At 41.3% G+C, this 14,716-nt stretch overlaps 1 pseudogene; it reads right to left on the bottom strand.

The window, feature by feature from the left end:
• Positions 1–5,309: 5,309 nt before the first annotated feature.
• LOC102825190 lies at positions 5,310–5,719 on the bottom strand (annotated as a pseudogene).
• Between the last annotated feature and the right edge of the window lie 8,997 nt (positions 5,720–14,716).

The following is a 14,716-nucleotide window of genomic DNA, read 5'->3' as shown; positions in this document are numbered from 1 at the left end:
ACTCACTGCTTGTCTCCTTTTGGATGTGAGAGAAATTGCACATATGAGTGCAGTTCACTGTTCAGGGTGGGTTCACAGGCCTCCAGAAATGAGGGTGGTATACCCGATGCTCCACCTCAGCAAAGCACTGGCTCTGCAGGCGGGGCTGCTACCGGAAGCTGATCTGGTGAGGGTAGGGACTGGCTGCCAGGGGGAACAATGGAGAACCACACACCCCTTTGCCAACACCTTTCAGGCCTGTTTTGTGCCTCCAGGCCACTTTCTAGACATCTGCCTACAAAAACTCAAGATGGCCATGCCTTTTCAGCTAACAACAGTCCACCTGTTTTTCTTCTCTCTCTGCTGCTTCTGTTCAGCTTCCTCTTCCAGCTGGTGCTCAGCCCACCACTCTGTCCTATCTCCTAAAGCTCAGGGTTTCCAGGATGCCCATCCATATCTATTCCACTTGGTTTCCCTGTATTCGTTGCAGAGGGTCTGCTCGGCATGTCTCCTTCTCTGCCTTCTTGCCCCACAAGTCTGTTTCTCATTGAGAATTTAAAAAAAAAAAAAAATTGTAATAAGGTCCCTGGGTGGTGCAGATGGTGTGTGCTCAGCTGGAGACCGAAATGTTGGTGGTTCGATCTTACCCAGCAGAATCTTGGGAGAAACAGGCCTTATGATGAGTCGTTCAAATATCCTATAGTTTTATTTTTCTTCTACTATGGGTTTTCTATGGAGCTCTGGTAGTGTAGTGGTTACGAATCAGGCTGCTATCCTCAAGGTCGGCAGTTCGAAACTACCAGCCATTCCATGGGAGAAAGATGAAGCTTTCTGCTCCCGTAAAGATTTACAGCCTCGGAAACCCAGTACAGGGTCACTATGAGTCGGAACCGACTCTATGGTACTTAACAACAACAACATGGGTTTTCTATTAAAATGGCAAATCAATTCAGTACCTATTAAGTATGAGTATCTATCCCGTGTTTCTAATATGGTACACATTTTGCTTTCTACATTTCTACTATTAACTGAATTTAGCCTTTTTATAGACCCCCACCCAGTTGATTGCAAGCAGCCATTTGATGTGGAAGTTCAGGGATTGAGAGGTATCTGCAGCACACAACATAGCCAACTGTCTTCACTGTTCTTCCTCACCTCAGTCAGTAATCCACAACACATCCTGCTCTATCTGTTTTCATTAGTTATCCCTTAACTCAAGGCTGCAATATAATCCTCTAGGAAGTTGGAGACCTCTTTAATTTACTACTTTCAGAAGACCTCAGAAATAATAATACTCAAGCACAGGACAGAAAAATGACCTCTACTTGGCTTGAAGCAGAAGTTGCTAAAATGGAGAAGCTACATGTGGAAAGTGAACCAATGTGTGAGATGGGTCATAGTGACATTTTAAGTCAGGAAGAAACCTTAGAGGTCATCTAATCTAGTGCTTGCCAAGTCTGGCTATGAGCATCAACTGGAAAGTATTTAAACACACACAGTGAGGCAGGAACACATTTGTGCCACATCATATAGGTGTAAGAAATGCCACATCATTTATCTAAATCAAATGAAGACAGCTCTGACTTAGGTAGAAGGGCTCCCCATCTCTTTGAGTTTTAAAATTGTTCCTCGGGACTCTTTTGTGGTTATAATGATTAATTATTGCTGCCACAATATTGTATAACAAGTCTCACCAAAACTCAGTGGCTTATAAGAACAAGAATTTATTTCTTATGCTCACAAGTCTGCAAGTAAGATGGGACAGATCTCCCTAGGTGATAGTTGTGGTCCACAGTCTTTTATTCTCCTTGAGCCAGCAGCTAGCCAGAACACATTCTTCCCATTGCATATGGCGGGACTGTAAGAGATGTCCCAAGTCATACAAGTCCACTTCTAGCCTCTGCTTCATTCATATCTACTAAACCAGTCATGTGGCCAAGCCCAATACTGGTGAGGGTGGAGGAGTCTCTTTACTTACAGTGAGATGACACTAGAGTTACATGGCAAATGGTTTGGATGTGTAGTTCTAGTACAAGTGATTGAAGAATTGGGCCCAATAATCTAGTTTGCTACAAGAGTTGTTAAGAAAATTTGGGGAAGGGCTTTCTGGTCTTCAGTTGGTCTAAACTGTAGATGACATAAGAATTGTTTAGGCTGACTTGGCAGATGGCTTCGCTGCTTTTGTTTTGAAGGCAGGTAGCCTCATTGGAAAACGTGGCGTCTGGATTGGAGGAAGACTTATTAACAACCTGAGATATGCAGATGATACAACCTTGCTTGCTGAAAGTAAAGAGGATTTAAAATATTTACTGATGAAGATCAAAGAGCACAGCCTTACATATGGATTACAACTCAATGTAAAGAAAACAAAAATCCTCACCACTGGACCAATAAACAGCATTCTTATCAATGGAGAAGAGATTGAGGTTGTCAAGGACTTCATTCTTCTTGGATCAACTATCAACACTCACAGAAGCAGCAATCAAGAGATCAGACGACATATTGCATTGGGCAAATCTGCTGCAGAGGAACTTTTTAAAGTGTTGAAGAACAGAGATGTCAGCTTGAGGACTAAGGTGTGCCTGATCCAAGCCATGGTATTTTCAATTACTTCATATGGATGCGAAAGCTGTACAGTGAATAAGGAAGATCGTAGAAGAATTGATGCCTTTGAGTTGTGGTGTTGGAGGAGAATACTGAAAGTGCCATGGACTGCCAAAAGAACTAATAGATCTGTTTTGGAAGAAGTGCAGCCAGAGTGCTCCTTGGAGGCCAGGATGGCTAGGCTTCGTCTCTCATACTTTGGACATATTGTCCAGAGGGAGCAGTCTCTGGAGAAGGATGTCATGCTGGGTAAGGTGGAGGGTCAGAGAAAAAGAGGAAGACCCCCAACGAGATGGATCAGCCAGGTGGCATCATTGATGGCGTCAAGTGTGGCGGCGGTAGTGAGGTTGGCCCAGGATCGGACATTGTTTCGTTCTGCTGTGCATGGGGTCGCTATGAGTCGGTTCCGACTCGATGGCACCTGACAACAACAACAACAGCCTCATTGGTGCCGTATGGTGATGGGGAGCAAGGTCAACCTATAGCCAGGGCTCACAAGTCCATAATTTAGTGTGCGGTCTTCCTCTTGCCCACATGGATGCAGTTGGGGGGGGGGTGGTGGTCCACTAAGGGGAAACCTCCAGTGTATCCGCATCTCCCTGGACTGGATCTTCATCCTCACTCAGCAACGATCTCTCAGTGAGCCAAGAACTCCAAACAACAGCCTGATGAGGGTTTATTTTTGGAGGTGCCTTGAATCTTCTGCTTTTCATCATGAAATGATGGAAATGCTAATGATTCCTGGAGGCAAAGGGGTCCAGAGTCTTTATATACACAATTGGGCTTGCAAAAAAAAAAAAAAAAATGCTTTTAAAGGTTTATCTTTCCTTCATTTTCCTCTTGCTTCCTTCTCCCCCGCCCCTTTTTTTTTAAGCCGTAAGCGCCAAACACAAAAATTATCTCAATACATTGCCCTCCACCATGGATTTCCAGGTGTCATTTCTGAAGATTTATGATTCAGGAGGTTTGGAAATGAGACTCTGGATGTCTATGATGAAACTTCTCTGATGTGTTTCTGATAATTAGTTGAACTTGAAAGCCACTGATCTAGTCAGATTATTTCAATTCACAGTTAAGGAAGCAAAAACCCAAAGAAGTGAAATGACCTCCCCAAACTACCTGATAGGACAGGAGAATGGCAGAGTAAGGGTCAGCCCCAGGGGCACATGCTGGTGGGATAGGGCCTAAAGCTGACACTTTAGTGGGTACATCAGAAAAGACCAACCACATCATGTTTGGTAGAAGGTCACTGCAAATCAGGGGGAGCCTTGGTGAGACAAGTTGTCACAGTAGCTGCCACACTGGACTGATACATGCTGTGGACCATCAAGATGGCTTAGAGCCAGGCAGCATTTAATTCTGTCATGCATAATGTCACCCACCATGGGTTGGTGTCATCACGACCCACAACTAACAACAACGATGAAAACATACACAACTTTAGTGACCCTCTTTAAGAAAAAGTATGTAAAACACAACAAAGTAAACCAGTTACAATGGTAAATCTTTATTTAGAATGCATTACAATGATAGTGTATTAAAACCATAAATTTAGAAAGCCACAAACATCACAAAATGTAGGGAGAAAATCATAGTTCTTTTTAAGCATTAACTGCCTGTTAAACCTCTACGGAGATCTTTGGGTGATGCAAATGGTTTGCCCTTGACGACCAACCTAAAGCTTGGCACTTGGAACCTGCCCAGCTGCACAGTGGAAGAGAGGTGATCTGCCTCCATCAGGATTCAGCTAGGAAAACACCATCAAACAGTCTGCTCCGAAACACATGGGGTCGCCATGAAGCAGAATTGATTGGGTCATAACAGACTGTTTTCAATTTAGGTTTTGGCATGCCTTTATGACCTACTTCACTGGATGCTTCTTCTACATTGCTCTTGTGGATCCTTCTCCTTGCCCTAACCTTTTACATTGGAGAGTCTCAGCTTAGTCCTTTGTGCTGTCCTCTATTTACTCATATTCCTGGCTCATCACATTGTAGCCTTGTGACTAAATACCAATGACACCCACCTTACTATCTCCAACCAATTCTCCTGTTTCTTGCCAGAATTCATTGTTATACAGTGGTTTTCCAAATCCATCATTCTTTCTGTATTTGTTGACATTCTATTTTATTATTATTTTTCTGAATGTCTGTCCTTTATCTTCAATCTGTAAAGAGTCACTGGTTTTGACATTATTGTAAAGTTATGAATAAAAACACCTGCTAAAAGCTCTAAAGATATCACATATGCTTTGGGAAAAAACAAAAACAAAAACAAACCACATTGCTATTTGGATTAAATGGAGGATAGAGTAACTAATTATCTCCCTGAGTTGCCCTAACTTTACTAAATCATCATTGGGGAAGCTAGCAGGGGGCATATCACATAGTTATAACAGGAGGGCTCTACTTTATAACCCTCATAAGGCAGTGGTCGGTCAGACTTGAGTTATGGTCTGGTTTCTTTTGGATGTAGTTGCAAACGGAGTCATCAAACTCTTATGGGCTTGATGTCTCTTAGAAAAAAGCAAGCTAGGAGGGAGACTGATGGCCTGAGTTTATGTAGGTGGAACTTAGGAATTAGGAATCCAGCTGATATGCTACTGTTAAAATGACCACATCTGTGTTGTCACAGAGTTGAGTCAGCTGATCAAATTACCATTTATCTTACTGTAAAGTTGTGTCTTCGACTCCAGTTGTAGCTGTCTTCTTTAGTTTTAACATCTATTAGTCCTTACCAGCTGTAGCAACCACCACTTGGTAAAACTTTGTCATGAAGTCTGGCTCTCTGACAAATTCATTGCACTCCTGTTCAACCCAACCTCGAAACCACTGATCCTAAAGTCATAGCTAGCACTCAAAGATAGAAAGTGGTCAACTTGCCCCAGATACACTAAGATGCTCCAGACCATGTAATAACGGCTGTAATTTTCCTGGCACTGCCTTAGCCACCAGGTCTTGTAGGAAACATTCCGTTGGGGACCTGACCAACTTGCAAACCCATGCAGAAGACACTTCATCTCCTGGGATGCGATGTAAGACATTGGGGGAGGGGACACATTAGTAATCGTGCCTGGCCCTGAGTGTAAGGGAGAAGGGAAGGAGAGTGGTATTGAAGGTGATGATTTCAGTGACATCCTCATCTCCTCTGCTTCTGCCCACCTTGCAGACTTCTGTGTAACCTGTTTAGTTTAATGCACGTTGAAGAGGACGTCAACAATGAGGCTTGCGTTTGTCTTGGATTAGCTCCTCTTTTCCTTTCAAAGTGTACCTGAACACCATCACAAGAGTCCCTGAACTCTGACAATCACCGCCACTTCCATAGTTCCTGAAAAACCTAAGCAGGGCCAGCTGGGCAGCCCACGTACTTTTGATTTTCTATTTTAAGGAAGAGCTTTCTCCTCTCTTCATTCATTGATTGATTGGTTCATGTGGTCATACACATTGCTATAGACTCATGACTTGCTATTTATTGAATGAGTTTATAATCTGTTACTGTCATTATGTATTTTGAAGCTTCAATTGTCCCAGATTTGGACAGTAGGAGTCCCTTCTAATTAGTTTTGAATCCATATATTCTAGATTAGGTTTTCTCCTGGAGAAGGATGTGATTGTCTGCTTCCATAAGATTACAACTTTGGAAACCCTATGGGGCAGTTCTGCTTTGTCCTACAGGGTCAGTATGGATTGCAGTCAACTAGAGGATATTTTTGTTTTATGTGTGTATATATATATATATAGTTGCTGTTAGGTGCCATCGCGTCAGTACTAATTCATAGCGACCCTATGCACAAAGAACGAAACACTGCCCGGTCCTGGGCCAACCTCACAATTGTTGCCACTCTTGAGCTCATCGATGCTGCCACTTGGCCAATCCATCTCATTGGGGGTCTTCCTCTTTTTCTTTGACCCTCCACCCTACCAAACATGATATTCTTTTCCAGCGACTGGTCCCTCCTGACAATATGTCCAAAGTATGAGAGATAGAATATGTATTACAGAGTCCTGGTATGGTGCTGTGGAATAAAGCACTAGACCTCAAGGTTGGTTTGAACCTCAAGTTAAGCAGTTCAAACTCACCAGCCGCTCCTTAGAAACGATATACAGTGTCGCTATGAATTGGAATCGACTTGATGGCACTTAACAACAACAACATATACATTACAGGGTGCTCTTGGGACAGCTTCTCTGAATGGAATTCTGGTGTTATGCTGTAGGATAAACACAATGTCAGCAGTTCAAACCCACCAGCTGCTTTTCAGAAACCTTATACAGTGTCACTATGAGTTGGAACCAACTTGATGACACTTAACAACAACAACATATATATTACAAGGATACCCAGTGGCGCCATGGGCTAGGCACCAGGTTACTAACCACAAAGTCAACAATTCAAATCCACCAGTTGCTCATTGGGAGGAAAATGAGGCTATCAGTTCCCATAAAGCTTTGTTGTTGTTGTTAAGGGCTGTTGAGTTGGTTCTGACTCATTGCTACCCTATATAGGATTGCCAAGGAGCAGCTGGTGAATTTGAACCACCAACCTTGAGGTTCAAACCGATCTTGAGTCAGAATTGACTCAGTGGCAATGGGTTTGGTTTTGGTTTATATATTGTTGTTGTTGTTGAGTGCCGTTGAGTTGGTTCCAACCAATAGCAACCCTGTATAGGGTTTCCAAGGAGCAGCTGGTGAGCTTGAACTGCCAACTTATATATTGCTACTAATGGAGAAAAGGGGAAAAATGTAATAGAGGCAAAGTTAGAAAAACAATGAAGTTATGTACAGTGCTTGGCACTGGTTAAGTTTCAGGCTTTAAAATCACAAAAATCTTGGTTAAAACCCTGGCTCTGCCATGTTTTAGTTGAATGACTGGGTTAGCTTTCAGCCTTGCTTTACTTATTTGTAAATTGGAGATGATAAGATTAATCTTGTTGTGAAGTGCTGTTGAGTCGTTTCCAACCCATAGTGACTCTTTATAAGGTTTTCTAGGAGAGACTGATGAGCTTTAACTGCCAACCTTATGGTTCAAAGAGACTTTACAGTCCAGCACATTAACCCACAGTACCACACCAGGACTCCAGATTTATCTTACTAGCTTGTAAGAATGACAAACGCTGATACGCAGTATTTTAAAAAGGTGGCACTCATCAGTGTGTGATAAATTCAGTTGTGTTACTTGTTAAGTGCTGACTCATAGTGACTCTGTATAGGGTTTCCAAGGAGTGACTGGTGGGTTTGAGCCACTGAACTTGTGGTTATCAGTCCAGTGCTTGCCGGTGGTAGTTATTAATAATCATGAATCACACTTACTTCATCTCTAAAATGGTAACAAAAAAGTCTGTCACAAAATCATTAAAAAGACAAAATGAAATAGCATTTGTGAATCCATCTGGCATATAGTAAATACTAAAAAAATTTTTTTTTAAATCATTATTCCTAATAATTTTTTAGCTTCAGTATCCATGTTTTGAGGGTTGAATTCAATTATGTCTGCAAAACTGCTCAGTTCCTGGCAACTAGCTAGTACACCACTAGTAGGAACTATTATTACTGCAGATTTAAGGACGCCTGGAGAAGTTTTGCGAAGGGAAAATACCACTTCACGGGAAGAAAATCATGTGTGTGCTTGCATGAGAGACATACTAGTGTCTGAGTTCGGATCTCTTTCCTGTTCTCTGGGACCACTGTCTCCTCCTCTGGATTGAAGGAGACAGCACCCAGGAAGGTGATTGGTTGGGTCAAGTGCTGTGATATAGAGATGCTTTCACATACCTTAATCTCATTTTTATTCACTTTTCTCTAATAGGGAATTTAATCAGCCTCCCCACTGATTTACTTCCATTCCTGTAATGAAAGAAGCAGGGGAGGATTACCCAGTAAGCAAGGTAAGTGTGGACTTCCTAGTGCTTTCTTATTGCTCTGTAGTGAACAGTTTCACATGCTTTCCACCACAAAGTGGGATCAACACCTCAACTGAAGCAGACAAGGTACTGTAGGATAAGCACTGGACTGCTAACTGCAAGGTGGTGGTTCAAACCCACCAGCCACTCCTCTAAAACCCTATATAGTGTTACTATGAGCCAGAACCAGCTCAATGGCACTTAATAATAACATTTTCATAGTAAAGCATTGATGTTTGTAAGTTCGTAAGTTCTGCCTTAGTTAAAATGATCCACTTTTATTTAAAAACAAAGAGCATTCAGTAGGTCTTCAGTCAAGCAGATTAGCAACCAAATTACATTTATTCTTCACAAGAAAGACTGTTGCTATTGTACATTCAGGTCTCAAAATATAAGTTGTGTTTGGAAAGCTTCATCGAGTGGTAGTATCAGAGAAAGTCTTGAGCTAGTTTAGAACTGTCCCATCTCACTTTCTCCTAATAAATGCCAGAGGCACAAGTCAGCACATTATGAAAATGGAGTAAAGTCAGTTGAATGCCTTAAACACAGCTGGATGTTACTAAAGTTCGAATCATCCAACAAGGAATTGAAAAACCATTTGTATTTGGTATAACCATGCTTAATGTAATACATGGACTGTTCATTTAAGTCCCTATTATCTAGAGTCCTGGTATGGTGCTGTTGGATAAACACTGGACTGTAAAATTGGCGGTTGAAATTCACCAGTCCCTCTCGGAAACCCTATACAGGATCGCTATGAATTGGAACCAACTTGAAAGCACTTAACAACAACAAAAATCTGTCTGTATAGACAGCTGCCATCTAGCCAACTTCGACTCATGGCGACCTTGTATATAACAAAACAAAACATTGCCCGGTCCTCTGTTGTCCTCATATTCAAGCCCAGTTTCACCAAACTTGATATTTTCACCCAGTTATTGCTCTCTAACTCTGACGTGTCTATTGTGATCCATAAGGTTTTCATTGGCAAAATTTAAAGGAAGATTGTCAAGCCTTTCTTCCTAGTCTGTCTTAGTGTGAAAACTCTGCCGAAACCTGTCCACCATAGGTATTTGAAATACTAAAGGCATGACTTCCAGCATTACAACAGGCAATCCACCACAGTAAGACAGACTGACAGACAGATGGTGGTCATACAACAATGTTGTTGTTGGCAAGTGCTGTCGAGTCAACTCCGATGCATAGCAACCCTGTATACGGTTTCTGAGGAGTGGATGGTGAGCTTGAATCGCCAACCTTGCAGTTCAAATGGCTTTGCAGTCTAGCACATTAACTCACATTTAAAACACTATTGGGTAGTAAATACTATGATTACCTCATAGTATGGAACTGAGATAAAGACGGTGTGTCTGAAGGTCCCATAGTTAGTGGCTTAGTAAGGATTCATATCGAGGCATCCTAACCCTAGAATTCAAGCATTTTCTTGTTGTTGTTCGGTGCCACTGATTCAGTTTCAAATCATAGGAACACTATGAACAACAGAATGAAACACTGTCTAGTTTTGTGGCATCCTCACAATTGTTGTTATGCTTGAGTCCATTGCTGCTGCCACTGTGCAATCCATCTCGTTGGGGGTCTTCCTCTTTTATGCTATACCCTCCACTTAACCAAGCATAATGCCCTTCACCAGGGACTCGTCCCTCCTGGTAACATGTCCTGGCTTCTAAGAAGCATTCTGACTCTACTTGCTCCAGCACAGATTTGTTTGTTCTTCTGGCTCTCAGGGTACTTTTAATTTCTTCTCCAACATTATAACTCAAATGCATCTGTTTTTCTACAGCCTTTTTTCCCCATTGTCCAACTTTCACATGCATATGAGGCTATTGAAAATATCCTGGTTGGGGTCAGGCACACCTCAAACTGACATCTTTGCTCTTAAACACTTTATAGGGGTCTTGTGCAGCAGATCTGCCTAATGCAATATGCCATTGGCTTTCTTGACCGCTGCCTCCATGAGTGTAGATTGTGGATCCAAGAAAAAAATGACGTCTTTGACAATTTTAATCTTTTCTCCACTTATCTTGATGTTATTTATTGGTACAGTGGTGAGGATTTTTGTTTCCTTTACATTGAGGTGTAACCCATACAGAAGGCCACAGTTTTTGATTTTCATCAGTAGATATTTTAAGTCCTTTCACCTCCAGAAAGCAAGATTGTATCATAATACTGCAGGTAGTTTATGAGCCTGCCTCCAATCCTGATGCCATGTTATTCTTCATAAAATCCAGTTTCTGGGATTATTTTCTCAGTACACAGACTGAATAAGTATGGTAAAAGACTACAACCCTGGCACACACCTTTCCTGATTTGAAACAATTCAGTGTCTCCTTGCTCTGCTTGAATAACTGCATCTTGGTCTATGTACATGTTCCTCATGAGCACAATTAAGGGTTCTGGAATATTCATTCTTCACATTACTATCCACAACTTGTCATGATTCACACAATTGAAAGCCTTTGTATACTAATAAAGCACAGGTAAACATTTTTGGTATTCTGTTTTCAGCCAAGATCCACCTAATGTCAGTAATGATATCGCTAGTTCCACATCCTCATCTGAATCTGGCTTGAGTTTCTGGCTGTTCCGTCAATGTACTGTTGCAGCCATTTTTTGAATTCTCTTCAGCAAAATTTTACTTGCATGTGATATTAATGATATTGTTCAATGATGTCTGCATTCCGTTACGTCACCTGTCTTTGGAATGGTCATAAATATGGATCTCTTCCAAATAGTTGGGCAGATAACAACTGTCTTCCAAATTTCTTGCCATAGATAAATGAGTGCCTCTAGTGCTCCATCAGTTTGGTGAAGCATTTCAGTTTGTAGTCCATCAATTCCCGGAACCTTGTTTTTGTTGATGCATTCAGTGCAGTACCATTAGTATATGCTACCTGTTGAAATGGTTGAACATGGACTATTTATTTTTGGTACAATTACTTGTGTATTCCTTCCATCTTTTTTTGATGCTTTCTGCATCATTCAATATGTTGTCCATGGAATCCTTCAATATTGCATGTTAAGGTTTGAATATTTTCTTCAGATCTTTCAGCTTGAGGAATGCTGAGCACTTTCTACTGTTTTGGTTTTCTAACTGGTAATTCATGTAATAACATCAGGCAATGCTGAATAATGATTGCTTTTGCATCCTTGAAAGTACTCTGTGCCCATGATTGAAGATAGCATCACTCAGACGAGTGTATAACATCTACCTAAGGCTCAAGGATGCTGCTAAAGCACCTTTTTTTAAAATTAAATGTTTTTATTTTGCATTGAGTGAAAGTTTACAGGGCACATCATCAGCTTCACATTCAACCATTCATATAGCTTGTTTCATTACATTGATTATTATCCCCACCATATATCATCAGTTTACAGTGTTTCTCTCTATCCTCTTTAGCTTTTTTTTTTTTGGATGGGGGCGGGACTTGGCTTTTTGGAATTTACAGTCTCGGCTTTTAGGGAAGGTTTTTACATTTGTCTGTGGATATCCAGGGCTCATGTATGAGATTACTAACAAGCATTACTGAATAATCAGATGAGGGACAGTTTGCTATGTCTACTAGGTGGCTAGAGTCTGATCCTCAGAGCCTATGGTTTGGACGGTCAACAACGCTTGGGCCCACAGGGGCTTGGCCTCCTGACCGGGTCTGTACTGTCTGCATCTGAGTCCTCCTTATTTATTGATTGTTTAAGGATCGCTGCCTGTCTTAGGTGGTCAGTGCGAATTCCTCAGTCTTACCAGTCATTGAGACTCATTGCAGCATGGCAATGTCTCTGTCTTAAGTAGCTGAGGTTCCACGTGATCCTTACCCGTCTCTGGCCACACGTCCAGCACAAACAGCCGCCATCCGAGGAAGGCAGGGAGGGAGGAGATCAGCTGGGGACCCCATGCGCCCGACGTTGCCGGCCCACCATCTGCTCCAAGGTGACCAAGCAGGATCACTATGCTGAGGTTCAATCAAGTTCTTATGGGATCTTACTCTCTAGCATGGGTAGCAAATGAGTAGCCACTCAGTGTCCACTTTGAGAATTACTTATATCATAAATTTGAGCATGTAGCTGATGAATATCCCCAGACAAGTGTATATTGTTCCACAACCTCCTAAAATGCTGTTGGATTAAGTTCCAATTAATTTCTCGGTTACTGAAAGATAACACAAATCTACTTATACCTTGAGTAACCTTAGCTGGGAGTGTAGTCTGGATATATTGGGTCTTAGTTCCCTTAAGCGGTCTTCCTTTCTCTAAAGCATTTATTCTGTTTTGTGAGCCTTTGTCTATTTACTCTCGGATCATATGAGCGAGACTAATGTTCCTAGACATTTGATTTACATGATGGGCAGGGCAAAAAAAGGTAACAATTTCTGTTTGCGTAGTGATTCTTGACCTGAGAGCAAAGGCACATGGCACGTTTGAGGGCTAGGCACTGCAATGTAAAGCACTTTATTTTTGAAAAGATATAAGTGGTTGTTATTTGGTTAAGTAGCTCGTTAGTTTTTCTGCATCTTCTGAAACAATTATATTGAACTGCAAGGTTGCTGGCTCAAACTCACCAACCGTTCCTTGGAAACTCTATACGCTATGAGCCAGTGAAATAGGCATACCCTATACATATTTCACTATGAGTCAGCGAACAAGAGTCAGAGAACTAGATGGATTGGTACAATGGCAGCAGCAATGGACTCTAGTACAACGATTGTGAGGATGGTGTAGTACTGGGCCATGTTTCATTCTGTTATGTGTAAGGTCGCTATGGGGATGGAACCGACTCTTTGGCAGCTAACAACAACAAACAAATATGGCTCTGTGTAGTTATTTAAACTCTCTGGGCCCTTATATCCGAATCTATAAAATGAAGAGTTAGATGAGGTATTCTAAAATGTTCCTTTCAGCTCTGGGCTACTCAATTTCTAAATGGCTGATTATTATTATTTTTTAATCTGTTGTCCCAAACCTCTCCAAGAAACTCTCTCCACTCTGTTTTCATTTGCTCTTTTGTTTTCCTCAGCCCTGTAATCATTTCCCTTTCCCTCTCTGTGTACCAATCTGTTTCTTTCTCACCTTTCTCATGCTCTATCCCTCACCCTCCTGCTCTTCTTGCTTTCCCTCCTCATTCCTCCTCAACCTCTCGACTCTCTTGCGTTCATTTCCTTTGCCACTTCTTGCCCTCTCCTAGTTCATTCTTTCTCCCTTTCTTCTGTAGCTCTTTCTCCTGGTATTCTCTTCCCCTCCTTACCTTTTGCTTCCTTTCATTCTTTTTCTATCCATTTCATTTGCTTTTCCAAAATGACTCTTGGCTACACTGTTTAGATCCAAGTTAGTATTGTGTGCTGTTGAGTAGGTTCTGACTCATAGTGACCATGTATAGGGTTTCTGAGGATAAGCTGGTGGGTTTGAACCACCGATCTTGTGATTAGCAGTCCAGTAGTTGATCTACAGCGCCACATGTAGATCATTGGAATGTAGCCAAAGGATCAACTGAAAGACATTTCAGGATGGATTATGCACTTCTTTTTTTAAAAAGTAACAAGCCCTTGGGATAAGCAGACATTTGATGATTGCTTATACATTATGTTGATTTCCCTGGGCTGCTCCAAGAATCTCACCATTTCATTGCCAATACAATTGAGGCTCTAATTCCACAGAAACAAGTTTTGTTGTATGTGTCATGTTTCTGGGGCTCTTCTAGAAATATCTGGGTTTTCTATTTTAGTATAATTTGCACTTACACATTGTCAGTTTTATTTAGAAAACTTGAAACAGTGGAGATTTTCACAAGATGTAGGCCAAGTTCCACACCTCTGTTATGTTGGTCTATCAAGATGTAAAGTCACAAGTTACAGCCTTTGGAAGTGGGCCTCTAGTCGACATTGCATAGATATATCAGTATATCAGCTTATATTCTTTTCACAAATCTTTATATCCCATCACTTTTGGTGATGTTATTAAAGACTTGGTATTTTCTAGAAGACTACTTGTATATCCAGAAAAATCTCTTTTATCTTGGGTATTGAATTGTCACTTCACTATTGTCACATGAGCATTTAGTTAGGTTATAACTGGTATCTTTGGCATTACACCATTTCTCAGAAAACAACCAGTTTTTTCCAAATTTTTTGAAGTGAGACTGCCCTTGTAAAATAAAACAATGTTTAGGTATACTCTTTATTTTTTAAATATACAAAAAACCTGTCATTTACCATCTAAGGTGCA

Source organism: Chrysochloris asiatica, unplaced genomic scaffold (assembly GCF_000296735.1).
Source record: "Chrysochloris asiatica unplaced genomic scaffold, ChrAsi1.0 scaffold00033, whole genome shotgun sequence".
NCBI classification, from domain to species: domain Eukaryota; kingdom Metazoa; phylum Chordata; class Mammalia; order Afrosoricida; family Chrysochloridae; genus Chrysochloris; species Chrysochloris asiatica.
Note: the sequence above shows the minus strand (reverse complement) of the source record. Positions and strands in the feature narration are given on the sequence as shown.